The sequence below is a fragment of the Chrysemys picta genome, chromosome 12 (genome assembly GCF_011386835.1).
Source record: "Chrysemys picta bellii isolate R12L10 chromosome 12, ASM1138683v2, whole genome shotgun sequence".
NCBI lineage: Eukaryota > Metazoa > Chordata > Testudines > Emydidae > Chrysemys > Chrysemys picta.
In genome coordinates this window covers 45209602-45227226 of record NC_088802.1, presented here as the reverse complement: position 1 = coordinate 45227226, position 17625 = coordinate 45209602, and the positions used below count along the sequence as shown (strand labels likewise).

Here is a 17625-nt window from a genome sequence, read left to right as displayed (position 1 = left end):
GTTATATGTTAAAAAAGGGTAGATGGCAACAGGAAAACAACATGAGAAGTGGAGGTCTCATCTCTTAATCTTTTTCATATATCTATAACTGTAATAGGCAACTAGAGATTCTCGTAGTCCCAAATGCTAGTTTATGTGTTTGTCTAATGCTATCCCCTGAAATATATATCTCTTTTCATGTAGGCCCCACTCCATGTCCATTACTTGCAAAAGTCACCATCTATTTGGTTATGAAAATAATTTACAAGAGGACTTCCAGCTTGCCTTGATCTGTAGTTTTCTCACCTGCAGTGCAGTCATTTCATTTCACCGTTATTGAGTCTATGGTAGGCCTTAGAGAGAGACCCTGTGTGTTGATGACACCAAGCAGCATAGATTGTGTGTAGTTAGTTTGGGAGCTGGAGAATCAAAAAGAGCTGTGGGGTCCTATCTGTGTCCAGGTGCATAAATAAATTATTGCATTTATATTCATTATAGCTGAGTTCTGGCTCTTTTCCACTGTAGGCTGCGTGGCCATCCGTCCTTGTCAGCCGATGGGGGAGGCCATGCTTCCCCCGCTGTCACATACCTGCAAAGGTGAGCTCAAAGGGGGGAATTAGCTACAACTAGTGTTCTGGCCCTCCAGCCAGGCAGAACAGTACAGCAGCCAACAGTTAGTAGGTTCTGACCTGCCAGCAGGGCAGCGTGACTAAGCAGTCTATGAGCTTCAGGCCCAGTCAGGGCGGCGCACCAATAAAGTCTAGGGGCTCAGGCACAGGGGCCCGAGGCGCGCAGGCCTCTGGGCCTAAGGAGGAGGGAGTACTGCCATCCCCAGGGTGGGGTGGCAGGGGGGACACGGGCCCACCCAACTGCACCACATCGCAGCCCAGAGCCCTAACAGTGGTGGAGTGGTCTGTCATTGGGTCAGCAGGTAATCCACCCACAACACGCTGACCTTGTATCTGGCTGTTTCCCAACCAGATGGTTGCCTGGTTTCCATGGGCTGCTTCTTACTCTCCCCCTCAGATGTACCTGTGTCCATTGTCTCAGGGAACGCTGGCCAGTCTGCAGGCAGCTCCTCTGTGTCTCAATCGGCTGGCAGCCTGGGGAGATCCGGCCAGGGCAGCCCCGGCAGTTCCTCAGTGCCTTGGTCAACCAACAGTCCTGAGAGTTCTGACCAATCCTCAGGAGGCAACCCCAGGAGTTACTCTCAGGCTCCAGCAGCAGGCGGGATGCATCTGTCTCCTGTGGCGGCTCCCAGCCAACTGAGCTGCAGGGCCCACCTTTTATACTTCCCCTTCCTGTCCCATCCTTCCATTTCTGGCGGGGCAGACATGACTCTTCTGGTTTGGCCCACCAGGGAATGTGTTGCGGTCCCTCCTTGTCACTCTCTAAGGGAGGCCATGCCTCCTTGCTACATCCACATTCATCCATCAGCAATGTCTATAATACAGGTAGCCATTGTACCCAACCTCATACTTAGTTCCATCTTCTGATCTTTCATCCACAAGATTTGCAAAATGTTTCCAATATCTGAGAATTATTGCAAACTACGTGCATGAAATGATTTACCATCTGAAAAGTCTTGGTCAGGAATCATTTAGTCTTTGATAATTTTTTGCTACGTTCAGAAATCAAAACCGTTTCTTACAATAAAGAAAAATAAGTTGCCATTGCATGCTTGTAAATAGAGGTTTTTGTTTCCCAAACATGATACAAATGTGGGACATTGAACCATTTTGCTGTGTTACAGTTACATTCATCACAAGAATATTGCAAAGTCATCAACCTCTCACTTCAAATAACAAACCAGAGGTTGACAGGACAGAATAAAAAATAACAAAATGAGGATTACAACATCTTAAAGACAAGAACCTGGAAAAAAAATTAAACATGACAGTAACAATTACAGCCATCTAGTGGGCAAAGTTAAAAAAAAAGCTGATAGAAAAATACATGTACATTTTTTTTAAAAAATGCAAATGATTTTTTTTAATGGGCTGGTGCCATTTTTTTGTTTCGTTTTGATGGATAAATAAGACAGAAACGTTTTTTTTAAATGAGGTTTTTTTCTGCTAATTTTTGACCTTGGAAAACTCAGGAATGCCAGCTTGGGTCTGCCAATTCTGCTTTTGTTCAGAGACTTGTTGAGGTTCTCAGAGGATGTATATTGTTAGCACTCACATTTTAATTGAAAGGACAGAATTGATTCTTTAACAAAGACTTCCTTTCTCCAAATGGTCCATTAAAATTTGAAGTTAAATATGTGCTAACTTAATCAAACAAAAATCAACAAGTTTTAAACAGTGATTACAAATCTCTTCTCCTTTCAGCTGCTCTACTTTCACCCTCTTGGCTGTTGACATAATCATTTCAGAAGACCTCCAGTCATCACACTTTACGTCTACACTTACCGGAGGGTCCGGCGGCAGGCAATCGATGTTCTGGGATCGATCCTGGAAGTGCTCGCCGTCGACGCCGGTACTCCAGCTCAGCGAGAGGAGTACGCGGCATCGACGGGGGAGCCTCCCTGCCGCGTCTGGACCCGCGGTAAGTTCGGACTAAGGTACTTCGAAATCAGCTACATTATTAACGTAGCTGAATTTGTGTACCTTAGTCCGAAGTGGGGCGTTAGTGGGGACCAGGCCACAGAGTCTTTCCTGCTAGACTGGATGTAAGTCTCTAAAGTGAAAAAGCAAACAGACAAAAAAAGCTTAAAAGTGTTTTTTAATTTTTTTTTTCTATCAGAAGTTTTTTTAAAAAGTACTAGCCTATTTCTTTTCTTTTGCAGTTCACCTGTAAATACAAAACATGGGCCCACATTGTAAACTTAAGATCTGGATTCCAAAGACCCCAGTATTTTTATTTGGCCCATTATAAAGTTAGGAGCCATCTCTCTGTCTCTCTCTTCCCCTCCCCTTCTCTCTCTCTCTCGGGTGACCAGATGTCCCGATTTTATAGGGACAGTCCTGATTTTTGGGTCTTTTTCTTATATAGGCTCCTATTACCCCACCCCCACCCCCGTCCCGATTTTTCACACTTGCTCTCTGCTGTCTCTCTCTCTCTCACACACACACACAGAGATTTGGGGCAGTCCTTTGGAGTGGAATAAAGTGCTATAGGATTTTTAATCTCCATGACAAGCAATAACTGACTGAATTTGGGAAGTCCTCTTTGGCATGCATTTAAGCCAGTATTAATGAAAAACTCCACATGCCAATCTCATGAGTCACCCCAAACAGCGGTTTCTAATACTCATTGCGCATATTGGCTCGACTTCTCTTAAATAAATAAATAAAAAAGTAAGCAAATTCACGTACAATCTGTGCATCACCAGTGATTACAAGTACATAGTTGTAGAGTTTGGTTACTGCTCCTGTTGACTTCAATGGGGATTTTGTCCTTGGCTCCAACTGGAGCCAATTTGGGCCGTTAGTCAAGTTACTTTACATCACACATATTGATTTCCGAAACTTTACACTGCAAGAAGCTTTACAGTGCTATGCCCAACAGTCCCTATCCCTTCATTTCACATTCTAGGCAGAAATCTTTTACAGAAAGTATGTAAAGTTCTCTGTGCACCCATAATACAAATCTCTCTGGAAGTAGATATACAAAGATGTATGCACATGATGCATCTAAATCCCCTCTGTGTCCTGTACCCCTTCAGCAAAAACAAATATCCGAGTAGCAATTTACCCAGAGCTAGGAAACATTTGGCGGAGGAGGGGGAAAGCTATTTAAATAATACTGCGATCCTGCAGAACCTGTTTGGTGTGTTGGAGTAAATCTTGGCTCTCACTTGTACAAATTGTGTGGGTGTTTTTACTTCCTTCTACAGGAGTGTAGGGGTGGGGTGAAGGGCAGAATGTCAGCTGCCTTAATTGTGAATTTCCTGGCCTTTGTCATTTTTGAATCGCAGCCCTATTTCGGCTTAGGTAGCACAGTGCAACATGTCATATAAACCCCTAGATAGACACAGAGCTAGATTTTAGATGTAGTCGCTGAGATTTAATTAACCTTTGTCTTGACAAGTGGAAATAACTTGCTGTGACTCAGGGTGCATTTTTCACTTGCAAAGAAAAATGGTACTGAAGACAGGGGCTCTCGTTAGTTGTGTAAGTGCTGACCAGCGTGAATAAAACCCAATGAGAGTGCTTTTTAGGAGGACTGGAGTAAAATATATTATTTATTAGACTGTGAAGCCTTTGGAGCAGGAATAGATTCATAGTTTGCATAGTTTTCAATATAAAAACCATCCCGAGCTGCCATTATTGGTTAAAAATTATTATTTGTATTACAGCGGTGCCTAGAAGCCCCAGCGAAGAATGTGCTAGGTGCTGTACAGACCCATAATAAGAGACGGTCCCCATCCTGAAGAGCTTACAGTGGCACGCAGAGGTGAAGTGACTTGCTCAATATTGCAATATAAGTCAGTGTTAGACCCAGGAATATCACCCATTTGGCTTCCTGAGTCCCAGTCCAGTGCTCTTCCCACTGGGCCACACTATTACAGTAACTGTGAATCTCTTATCAGCTCCTTTTCTTTCTTTAAATGTAAGTTTATATACAGTCCATAAATGTATCCTTCCAAGTGGAAGGAAATATCTGCATAGCATGTGTGTTCCCGGCTCCTTGGAGCATTGCTCCTGGCTGGAAGACCATATGACAGCGGGGTCTGTTTACTTTGTCAGTTTTCTATTATAATGAAAAGTCTGAACACACACAAGAGCAGTGGAAATCTGAAACCATTTGAAAATGGGGAGGCAAGGCTGCCATATGCAAGGTACTTTCGGAGCTTGGACACAGCGCTGAGTAAAAATCCTACTGTCTCTGATACACATGAGATCTCTTTCAGCCCCTGGGGCTGTGTTTCTTGTTCCATAGAGTCTCCTCCATGCTGAAGAGCCCTGATATAAGAAGGGTCCCTGAGCAGCAGCAGACAGAAATCCCTGCTAGTGGAACTCCATTGGGCCATGGTCTCAAGGGGTGGATGCTAGAATCTCCATGTGGATTGCTCCTGCTTCCTGGCCAAATGACAGGATCTGCCAGTTTGTTGATCCTATGGTTCATTTCTCAGCTGGGAAGCTCTCCCAAATCCATTGGAGGGATCAAGGAGAAGCTCTGGTAGGGGATTCTCACAGGTTTTTCCTCTTCTTTGATGCCTCCATCCTTCCTCCTCCTCCCTAGGTTTTACTGCTGGAATGGGCAATCTTGCCGTTCTAATGCACGCAGAGCAGTACATGTGCATGGTAGATCGTGCAAACCATGATCTTGAACTTAATAAAAATATAAGGGTCTAATCCTCTACGCATTGAAGCCGATGAGTGCTTTGCCTGTGACTTCAATGGAAAAATAGAAGGACACAGAGAAGCAAGATGACAAGGGGACAAAGACTGGCCTGGCGATCAATACAGAAAGGCTTTGCAAAAGGGGTGGGGTTTAAAGAGGGATCTGGAAAGAGGGTACCTGGCACATATAAAAGGCAATAGCATGGAAGAGCACATGGGTGCTGGAACTAGGAGCGCTGAGGGTGCTGCTGTACCCCCAGCTTGAAGTAGTAATAACCCAAATACATGGTTTCCACCTTCAACACCCCCAGTATAAAAATTGTTACAGCACCACTGGAAGAACATGATATACAGAGAGTGAGAAGGCGGCACAGGGAGCACCTAGGAGAGGAGAATGAGAGGAGAATAGGAATGAGGTTTAAACTATAGATTTGCGCTAGCCAATGAAATATCGGTACCAGCTACAAGCCCCAGCCAAATAGTGGACAAAGTGTACTAAACATGTACAATTTGTGTAGCAATCAGAGGTTCTACATAATAACCAAAGACATCCCATCTTGCACCAGCTGAGAGAGAGGCAAACTGGCAGTGGCTTGGGAGCAAGGAGCCAACATAGAAAAGAGAAACATGGAATAATAACCATAGTGTGCATTTACCTGGCATTTTCTGCTTGAGGACTTCAAAGTGCTTAACAAACATAAATGGGTTAATTCTCACAATGCCCCCAGGAGATAGGCAAGTATAATGATCCCCATTTGCAGATGGCAAAACTGAAGCAGGGAGAGGTTACGTGACATACCCAAAGTCACACAGGGTTCAGTGGCAGAGCTGAGAATAGCACCCAGCTCTCCTGACTCTCAGCTCCACGGGCCTCATTCTCTATTGTGAAACTTTACCCTGCTCTCTGGAAACATAAAGGGGACAGAAACAGGATACTGAGAATATCCCCTGGGCAGGCACCTTCCTAACTGGCACAGAGCTGGCAGAAGGGCTCTATGTTGGTATGGGGGACATATCGAGGGTGGTCCAGGAGACTGGACGGGAACGAGCTCATTGCACTATCGTTATCCTCGGCTTCTTCTCTGAAGCAAAGCATAAATTAGAGCAGCCCCAGGCTGCTCCGGGGCCAAGCACAGTGCTTAATTTGTGATGAAGGAGGTACCAGGGCTCAAGCAATTTTTTTTAACTTTCATAACTGATGCGGCAAGCCCAGAAGTGCTGGGGCTATGAACCGCCAAGCCTAGAGGTGCCAGGGCTAAGCCCTGGCACAAATTAAGCACTGGCCAGGCAGAATCTCTAGCTGCCCCAAAATACACACAGCACAGGGGTGACTTGGAAAACTCTTTTCCCCTTCCCCCGCCTTCCAGTTATTGCCACAGAATGCAGCCCATTGTAGCTCCATGGTCAGCTCATTGACCTAGTAAAACTGGTAACAGCCAGCAATTTTTATTGAGAAAGAGTGAAAGGCCAAATTGCCATCTGCATCTGCTTAGGACTCCATTGTCCATGATGGGTGCCTTGGGATAAAAAAAATAAATCAACATTTGGTGCTGAATGCCACTTTCTGAGCTAAAAACTAAGGACCAGATGCTCACCTGGTGTATACTGCAATGAAGCTATGTCAATTTGCACCAGATGAAGATCTAGCCCCCAAATTGTCAGCTATGCCTATCATAGACAAGATTGGCTGAGGAGTCTCCCTACACAGACAACGTGACAGACAGGCAGTGCTGATAAATTTTGTCTTAACCCACCCCAGCAGGCAGTTCAGTTCAGAAAGACATGCTTGGCTATTTTGCCAGTGGTGGCTCCCTGAAACAAAATCGACAGCCATTTCTCAGAATTATTGCCTGGGTATGAGGACAATTATTGCTTTCCTCTAGCCATGGATGTGTAAAAATGTGATGCCTCTTTTTGTGAAATTCTCATCTCCCTCCGTGGCAACATTTAGTAATTGTCAGTCATTTCTGCCTTGGTCATATCAGAAAATGAGAAAATTGTCAGTATCTTAAGTGTATGTGAAAAATATCAGCCGTTTACCTCCATTTGGGAAAATGGATCCTGGTTGCAACAACTTGCAAATGTTGGCAGCGACTCATAGATTTAAAAATGTTAGTGCTTCTAGGTATTTAAAAATACCAGAGTTCTCCATATTAAAAATATTATCAGGAGCATTTCTCAGAAGTCTCTGTCCTTATCAAAGATGAACTAGCCTGTAGGTTACTGTGTGTATTTGGAAACCAGTATCTGAGCTGGTGTTTTCATGCAGAGTAAACTGATTTTGATAGGACAATCTCTGAGGATAGCCTGTGTATGTGAATTTAGGACTGAGCCCACATGTCTTAGATGAGGCACGAGTCCTATGTTTATAAATATTATCAACTTCCTCTCACTAGACCCAAGAACAGAAAATTGGATAATAACTATATTTTTGAAAAGTACCTTTAGTAAGTCATCAATCCCCAAGTGTATTACAAATACTCTTGGTGGCAGCCTGGTAGAGAGAACAGGAACTTACTGGGCACAGAGCCAGTCTTAGAATTGGTCCCTCAGGGCTGAATCACTTTAGTAGGCTCAGTTTTGCCAACCCCAAGCATTTTAAAATCATGAGCACTCCTCCTCTCCCAAAGAGGCAAGGGCAACAACAGGGGTCCTTTCTATGCCCAGAAGTGACAGCACAGGCTGACTTCCCCTCAGGCATAGCAGAGGTGGCAGCAGGGATCCCCACTAATCCCTTGGCGAGGCAGAGGTGGCAACAAGAGGCTCCACATCTTGCCGCAGCATTTTGGAGGGTATTTGTTTAAATGGTTGGGCCAGGCCTGTTGCATTTTTCTATTCTGGCCATGCACTGAGTTCTCTCCTGGGATTGTTTGGGTGGGGAGCCCCAGAGCAGTAGATCTGGGAGTTAACACCCCATTGAGATGCATGGGGCAGCTCATACCTCTGAACTATCATTTCAGGCTGCCTGCAGACTCAGTCAGATATCACAGTATTGGTTATGCTCTGTGCACGCTGTGAAGCTTTAAAGTGAAAGCTGAGATTCTGATGTAACCACATGACTCTAGTGGCCTTAGATACTGCCTACCATGCCTGTGCCTTAAACTAGCCCTGCTTAACTGGTGCAAGGCAATAGAGAGTCAAGGCCCAGCATCTCATACCTGGGGATGCCAAAGGGTGGTTTAATTCAAGCCTGAAGCTCAGGTAACTAATACCGCCTAGAATCCCTAGTGGTAAAAGTCTAAATCTTGTCTACATTCAAAGGGGTTGGCTTGAGTAAGGTGTCAGGAGCCCGGAGTGACTAATCCTGCTATTGGCGCAGTATTATTGCAGCTAGCCTTCTTGGTATCCTTAAATTTTGCATCTGTCTGTTGGAATATGTGTACCTTTTGTTTTTATGATCCATATCTTATTTTTATTCCCCCATGAGATTTGTTTGCCCTGCTCTCACTGTCAATACAGTAGACATGGCAGAGCAAAACTAGCAGTTGGCATTCAATGGACACCTGCTCTGTGGCCCTCACAAAACACTTAAAATAGCTTTTGTTTATTAGCTATTGTTTGATAAAATATAGTATCTGTAGCTTGAACAATGGGCTATGACAGGGTACATGCTTCATGCCCTTATTGTGCCTAGTGTGACTATCGTATGCCAAGGTGAGTGTTTACCTGCCAGACTGATGGCAGAGTACTGCAAATGAGAAGGCCTAATAATGCCATTATAACATGTGCTTTAAAAAATGATACCAATACACTAAATAAAATAGAGTTTGTTTCATTACTTGGACCCCAAAAGAGTGTCTAAGGGAAACATTATTTAAAATGTTTCTTGAATGAAAATCTGAATGTTGCCAATAAACAATGCAGCACTTTACAGGCGTTCTGTGTCTGTCATCTGTTGATGCTGCAGGAACAGTAGATGGTGCTGTGGGAGTGCTACTACGCTAAGGAGATTCAAGGGAGTCATTGTTTGCTATGATAGTGATATTGGCAGCTGGGCTGTTACTCCTCTGCTCTCTCTCTTTCAAAGAAGTGGATGTGGTAACAAATGGACCCTTCATTTCCATGCTTTGGGGCAGATGTGATATTTCTGGGCTTCTCCAGCTCTGAAGCTGAAAGCAAGCGTATAGCTGTATGTCTTAGAGACAGATCCCATATCCAGTTCTGCTTCAGTCTCATCTCAGTGGTTTCTACATTGCACTTGTTCTCCAGCAATTCCTGCTTGGCTGTCTGTGGATGAAGAAGAGCGGCATTTTCAGGAACTGGTGTGAGCAGTTTCTCAAAGCTTGGGCTGGACCTTCCACAAGGGAAATTTGTGTAGTTTGCATGTTTTACTTCAAAGGCTTTTTGTCCATCCTGTGTGTTCTCAGTGAATGAAATAATTACACATTTTATTTGCATTCATTCCCCAGTTCTGAAACTGAACTGCGTTTCTGATCTAATTATCCCTCCTTACCCAAACAAGTGTAATGGCTTTGAAAATTTTCCCTGTCTTATTTTGACACACCCTACATCTGGGTTTTGGTACAATTGTGGAGACTTTAAACACTACTTGTAGCATGGAAGAAAAGAGGGTGATATTTAGTAGATCTTCGCCTTCACTTTTAAGGAAAAAAAAACCCAACCGTCAAACCCATTGCTGGCAATTGAGAATGCTGTTAGACTGAACTCTCTTCTGAGTGAACAAACACTTAAAGATCTATTTATACCTGCCCTTAAGCAGACGTACTGTAGGTGGAAATGCTATAATTATTTCCTTGTACTGGTTTCCACTGTCCTATAAAGGTCTCCTGGCAGCAGTTTGTTAAAGAGCTACTGCCAGATGTAGGAAAAGTTAAAACAAACCCAAGCTAACAACAAAACTGATTTGACTAATACCCAGTTTACCAGCTGTAATAAAGGTAAGACACACAGGAGTGCCGACAGGTCTTCATTGTCTAGCCCTGGTCACTTGAAATGGTTCAGGATTACAAACCGTTGACATGACAGGGATCAGTATCCAATGTCTCCAATAGCTACTGATACAACAGCCCAATAATTTTTCTGCATTCCCTTTCCCGTCAGTGCATATTTTCAAGTTCATTTTGTTTGTAGAAGAGCACCTCTCCTTTAATCAGCTTCCCACTTCTCTTATTACCCCTGGACACCTGGCTTATATCTCTGAGCTGAGGACCCACTCCACCCGCCACCAGGCTAAACAAACAAGATCACAAAAGCTCAAAATAACTTTTACTGGCTGCACATTACAACACAGAAGCGTCTCGTCACCAGATAGGAACTACAGCTGCCTCCCAGGCAGCTTATGTGAGAGTTACACACATTCCGGTACTCCCAATATTATGGCCACAGGCCATCATGCTGGATATCGGTTCACAATTTTCATGGAATTGATCGCAATGTCATAAATACAGTAGATTGTGGGCTAGGTAGGAGGAGATAATGAACAAAAGAGGAAGGAGCTTCTGTTAACACATGGTGGTAGGCCAGCATATACTATGGAAGTAATTTTTAATTTTCTAGAGTGGGATTTTTTTAAAGGTGCCCGGCAGGTTGATTGATTTGTTTGTTTGTTTGTTTGTTTTACGCTACGGTGTATTACAATGAACTGGCTAGTGATTATGTTTACCACTGCCCTCTACTGTGTGGAGTCCAAACTGCTCAGCTGTTTGACATAAGACATATACACAACTAAAGATGATTTTCCTTTAGTTCAAATGACGAGAGCCTGTGCTTTTGGAGCAGTAGGATGTGTGTTCTATCGCTGATATTGCCATGAAGTTCTGGATGGTGTGAGGCGCACAGCAGTGGCAACTGTGAATTACTAAAAAAAGTAGCAATTTAGGGTGGTTTTAGTAAAATATATTTTGGAAGATTTGCCAGACGGCTGGCAAAAGCTTATTAAACTCTTGTGTTTTTCAAAGCCAGCCATATTGCCATCCTTCAGACAGTCACTTAGGACTGACATTGCTCAGTAAGGCTGTCTTTTATGTTTGCCTTGTTTCTATTTATTTCTAGCTGCAGATACAGATGGCATGGTTTCTTTTGTTTCATTAAAAGTTTCCTTGATCTAAATTTTAAAAGATTTGTCTTCAGAGATCAAAGTCAGCCAAATGTATGTTTGCCATTTTTTTGTTTCTCAAAGATATAAGCTTTCAATTCAATCAGGTAAAGGTGACACCCTAACAGAGCACCAGATTGAGACATTGGGTGACTTGGCTAAAGTAGTGCTGATCAGCAAATTACAGGGTAATAATAAAGACCTAAATCATCTAGATTATCAAATGTAAATTTAAACCAAGGACCAATGGAAAATTATGCCCCAGCCACCATCAGTTTACACAGTTTACACAGCTGAGCGAAGGTACTGATTACTGACTTAGGAGTCACATGCTTCCGAGTTCTAAATCAGGTCTGTCACAATCATTTGCATACTCTTGAGCAAATCACATACAGGCAGTTTTTCAAAACGGGCCATTGATTTGGCTGCCTCATGTATTTAATGTTTGGCTGTCCAACTTGAGACACATTGGGCCTGATTTTTTAGACTGACTGCTGTATACAACAGCCAGGACTCATCTGTGTCACTCCTTTACATTGCAGGGGAGGGTGATTTTTTTTTGGGGGGGGGGGAGTGGGGAGGGCGCTGAACGTATTTTGCATCCTGGCTAGTAAAATTATTCCTTGACCTAGCAGGTACATTTTTCAGAACCTACTACTTGATGGTGCTGCTGATAGGATTCAATGTTTGTAAAGTGCTTTGCAGATGTAAATCCCTATAGAAATGCTGAGTATTAATATGGATGGTCTGGGTATGTCTTAGATATAAATCATCTTACTCTGTCTGACCTATTCTCCTAATTGAGAATCATTTATTCCTTGGCGACTCATCCGTGCCACTATTCTATCTTTTCACAATAGAGCAGCAGCCTCAAGCTGCAGATGTTTGCCCCGAGGACCCTGATGCCTCATTGCATGACAAATTAGAGGGGATTTAGTAATCTGACATGCTGAATCCTGGTTCCATCCCTAAAGGTGACATTCCATCCAAACCCCTGAGTTTTGCATTTCTTTTTGTCTTAGGTTCAGACTAGGACATGGCTCTTCAGTTGATTGTGTGAATTCTGCTACTGTGTATGTTCCAGTAGGATTAGAAGGCCTTAGAAAGGGATTCTGTTCAAGCCTTTTTGTCTCTGTCATTGACTTTAGACACACTAGCTATATTTTGGGGCATGGAGCACAAGCCACAAGGTGTCAAGTATCAGGGGGTAGCCGTGTTAGTCTGTATCTACAAAAACAACAAGGAGTCTGGTGGCACCTTAAAGACTAACAGATTTATTTGGGCATAAGCTTTCGTGAGTAAAAACCTCACTTAAGGCATAACCAAAGCAGCTGCACTCATTTCATTCTGTGGGTACTGCTGCAAAAAGCCTAATAACCTCCTAAGTCCTTACTAAGAAATGCTACTACTACTGCTGCCATTGTTTCTGCAGCACTTATTTTAAATGCATTACTTCACCTGGATCGTGCTGCCTTTTTCTCTGTTTGCAATGGAGGACATTGGTTTGGAGGACATTCTCACCTGGAACTTAATTTAACTGGATTCCTCACTGCTCTGAGACCTCCCTGGGACGAGACCCTGCCCCTTTTGCTCTGGGTATTCCCCTGTATATTTGAAGAATTTCTTTCCAAGGGTTGGTTTTCACTGCAAAATTAACTCAAGTTCTTACTCGAGTCCCATACACTCACCAAAACCTCCCATTTGCGTATGGTGGTGCTTTGCATTCCAGTTGGCTGGCCCATCAGGGGGTATAGGTTAAAGCTTGAGTGATGCTAGACCTCCACTGCCACCCCACAATGCCAGAGAGGAACAGAATAAAGGAGAGAGGGAGGGGGAGGAAGAGGAAGCGGAAGCTGTGATGGAGGCTGCAGCTAGTGGGAAGCTCCTGCAGGAGACCCTTGACCAGTGGAAAGCGTTTTGGCCTGGAAGCCAGAGGACACTGTAATATATGACTAAACTACTGTTGTATGTAAAGTAAATAAGGTTTTTAAAATGTTTAAGAAGCTTCATTTAAAATTAAATTATAATGCAGAGCCCCCCCAGACCGGTGGCCAGGACCCGGGCAGCGTGAGTGCCACTGAAAATCAGCTCTTGTGCTGCCTGTATTTGAACACTTCCCCAGACACAAGCAAACCTCCCAAACAAGAAAGTATAATTCACAGCTGCAAAAATACCCCCACAAAAAATGTAGATGGGTCTGAGCTATGAAGTTCAGAGTTTAGTTTAGAGCCAAGTCAGAACTTAGCCAAAGTTCAGGCATAGGTTTAGCGTTCTGGTTCAAAATCATCTCTGCAATAATTGGCCAATAATTTAGAAAAACATGACATGATAAAGAGACCTTTTAAAGGCATCAGGGAAAAAAGAGGAAACCCATATGATGGGGAAATACCACATTCATAGAGATAAAAGACTGTCTGGAGCTTTCAAAAATGACAGAGGAGAGAGGTAAGAACGTACTCTTCACACCAGTAAAAGGGACACATTTCCAGTCCAGGCTGCATTTAACAGAGATCACACTCATATTATAAGAGGCCTGTTTTCAGCTTCACCACATAAGACTAAAGAGAGATTCAAGACCCTGTTTTTTTCTGTGTAATTCCATTTGCTTACAAGTCCCTCTGCATGTCTTTACTCCAGGGGTCGGCAACCTTTCAGAAGTGGTGTGCCAAGTCTTCATTTATGCACTCTAATTTAAGGTTTTGCGTGCCAGTAATACATTTTAATGTTTTTAGAAGGTCTCTTTCTATAAGTCTTTAATATATAACTAAACTATTGTTGTATGTAAAGTAAATAAGGATTTAAAAATATTTAAGAAGCTTCATTTAAAATTAAATTAAAATGCAGAGCCCCCCGGACCGGTGACCAGGACCCAGGCAGTGTGAGTGCCACTGAAAATCAGCTCGCGTACCGCCTTTGGCACGCGTGCCATAGATTGCCTACCCATGCTCTACTCCAACCCTTCTAACTTTCCTACCTACACTAATCATTCAGTCATCCAAACATGACAAGGAGAAGTTTAACTCTCTCTTGTTCTTTTGAAGAAGGGAGGTAGATAGATGACAAGAAATATGACCCAGTTGTGCCATCAGCAGATGGAGCCATGGCAATCCCTAGAGTGTGGAGGACACCATTTTTCTCCACATGGCGCACGCACGGTAACAATGCCTGGAGGATGCCATTTGGCTCTACAAAATGACATCTTCCATGCTGTCTGGGTTCCTGGGCTGAAATAATTCATTAAAATGGAGTCGTGCCAGCAAAAAGTTTGGGAACCTCTGATCTAGGGATATATTCATCAATCTTAAAATCACCCAAATTAAAGCTTAACTAAATTGTCAGTGTTGAACCAATGCTCCCCAAGTGGAAAAGGAATTCAAAGTAACCCACAGGCAAGTGAGGCCTGAATGAACAGACAGGCCTCCTTCCATTTCATTGCAAAACCATCCTGATTTCATGAAAAGTACTCATGCAAAAATATTCACACGTATTATGTCTCAGAATACAGGATTATGATGTGGGGGCATTTTCAAGCAAAAGGATATTTCCAGTGAAAACATTTGGAAACATATTTGCATTTTCACATGCTTTTGAGTGGAACAAATACATTATGAGAAGTTTCACAAATTAAAAATTATGTGGCTCAAAATCAAATGATAATGAAATGATAAGAATTTCTAGGGAAAAGAATTAAATGTTGACATTCATGAAGTCTTAGTTATTAGAGGGCTATGAGTCAGAGTCCAGGGAGAGGAGATGAATTTAGAGAGTTGGGAGTTTGAAAGACCACAGTGGGGGGAATTGCACTTGTCAAGATGACAGATAAATGAACAGATAAGGTTGCAGCAGAAAATTGATCAAGATAATGCAGAAGGAAAGTGAAATTTTGTGACAGCAGGTGGATTTGTAGCATCTAGCCCCAAGAAGTGGAAATAGGACTATGGTGAAAGTAAATAGGAGATTTATTTATTTGGAGTACAGATAGCTAAATCAAGAGCTTTCAACTCTGAACGTGAGTCTTAAAAAAGTTCCAAGACAGTTTAAAATGCTCCACCATTCACTCTAATGAGAGCGTGAGTCAGTACTCAGTTATGTTCAGCCAATTTTGTATTCCATTTTCTGTGTTGGTGACAAAGCAGTTGAGGTAATATGGTCATATGGCAGAATCATCTTCTTGACAAAAGCTGAGATATATTAGCTAAAATAAAAATTATGTGGCTCTCAATCCTAATGCTCCAATGCATAAGCTAATCATCAGGAGGAGTCAGGAAGAAATCTCTCTCTCCCATCCGCAAACCTGGTCTGGTAGTGTATCATAGGGTTTATATGCCTTCCTCTGAAGTATATAGTCATTGTGGAGAGTTCTCTGAAAACATCCACTCAATGGGCAGTGGCAGTCAAAAAAGTGAACAGAATGTTGGGAATCGTTAAGAAAGGGATAGATAATAAGGAAGAAAATATCATGTTGCCTCTATATAAATCCATGGTACGCCCCACATCTTGAATACTGTGTGCAGATGTGGTCACCCCATCTTAAAGATATATTGGAATTGAAAAAGATTCAGAAAAGGGCAACAAAGATTATTGGGGGTATGGAATGGCTGCCATATGAGGAGAGATTAATAAAACTGTTGGGGGGAAAAGATGCCTAAGTGGGGATATGACAGAGGTCTATAAAATCAAGACTGGTGTGGAGAAAGTAAATAAGGAAGTGTTATTTACTCCTTCTCATAAGACAAGAACCAGGGGTTACCAAATGAAATTAATAGGCAGCTGGTTTAAAAGAAACAAAAGGAAGTATTTTTTCACACAATGCACAGTCAACCTGTGGAACTCCTTGCCAGAGGATGTTGTGAAGGCCAAGACTATAACAGGGTTCAAAAAAGAACTAGATAAATTCATGGAGGATAGGTCCATCAATGGCTATTAGCCAGGATGGGCAGGGATGGTGTTCCTAGCTTCTGTTTGCCAGAAGCTGGGAATGGGTGACAAGGAATGGATCACTTGACGATTACCTGTTCTTTTCATTCCCTCTGGGGCACCTGGCATTGGCCACTGTCAGAAGACAGGATACTGGGCTAGATGGACCTTTGGTGTGACCCAGTATGGCCGTTCTTATGTTTCTTATATGCTTGTGACTACTGCTAGATACAGAATATTGGACTAGACTGGCCATTAGTCTGTTAGCAATATAGCAATTGCTACTGTGTTGAAGATAAAATCTGTAATCTTGCTTATTAATAAAAAATTTACAATATAATAGTTTCTACTTGCTTGTCAATTCAAGAGAAAATATTCTGTTGTAAAGAATGAGCTGGCTTGTGTGTGTGTGTGTGTGTGTGTGTGCGTGTGTGCGCGCGCGTGCGTGCATGTATCACTGCCCTGCACTGGATAGATTCAGAATTGCTCAACTATGTATTATAGGCTCTTTACTGTTAATGACAAAACAATATTCTTCTTTGGTTGAAATGGTAAGGGCCTGTGATTTTTGGAGCAGGAGGATCTAAGTTTTATCCTCACTGCCCCTGAAGTACCGAGTAGCCATAATGTGCAAAATGGTAGTCATAAAATCCTGGGAGACCTAGACTGGTTGCAACAGATTTGACATAATATATTGCCATTGCAGGAGGCTGGTGCAGGGTTAGATGGACCATTCGTCCAATCTGGTAAGGTAAATACAGCACTATGTTATTTTGGAAAAAATGTGCTCACCAAAAAGAAGGAATTAGGGTGTTGGAGAAGAGAGTCAGTGTGTTCACTATACTTTGGAGTTGTTGTAATAAGTGGATGATTTATTCTGAGTGACCTGTGACAGATTTAGTCTCCTGTGGTGATGGCTTATAAAAATGGGGAAATTGGACTGTGTTAGAACTTGCTTTCCACCTCTCAAGAAGAAACATGGGACCTGAGTCTTCTCTCCATTACACTAGTTTCACATCTGTGTAACTCCATTGTTTTTAATAATAGCTGAATTGTGGCCAGATCCGAAGCCCACTGAAGTCCACAGGAGATTCCCATTCACTTCCTGGGGCTTTGGGTCACATCCTTAGAGAATTGGGACCAGATCCTCAGCTGTTGTAAACTGGTGTAGCTCTATTGGGTTCAGCTGGCTCTTTATGTCTGCAGTGATTATTTCAGCCATCTGGAATTTCTTTCTCTATCCCTCACTCATTTCCTTCTGCAATCTGCACAGCCCTCTAACACAGGTACATTTTAACTGGCATGGTTTCATAAAGCAGAGACTCCAGTTAGTCTCTGCTCAAGCTAGTATCCTCTTTGGAGGTGGAAAGTTTGGTGGGTTCA

General features: G+C 42.8%; 2 long non-coding RNA genes across 2 annotated transcripts in view; one reads left to right on the top strand and one right to left on the bottom strand.

The window, feature by feature from the left end:
* Positions 1–17625, top strand: part of LOC101952980 (uncharacterized) — a 44938-nt gene that overhangs the window by 18212 nt on the left and 9101 nt on the right. Inside the window, exon 4 of the long non-coding RNA XR_010591767.1 lies at positions 505–4380. This is a non-coding gene — a long non-coding RNA (uncharacterized LOC101952980). The remainder of the gene's footprint in view (positions 1–504; positions 4381–17625) is intronic.
* On the bottom strand, positions 9029–10467 carry LOC135974502 (uncharacterized). The gene is made up of 2 exons (XR_010591768.1): positions 10155–10467; positions 9029–9497 (listed from the first exon to the last, which is right to left on the bottom strand). It is a non-coding gene; the product is annotated as an uncharacterized LOC135974502 (long non-coding RNA).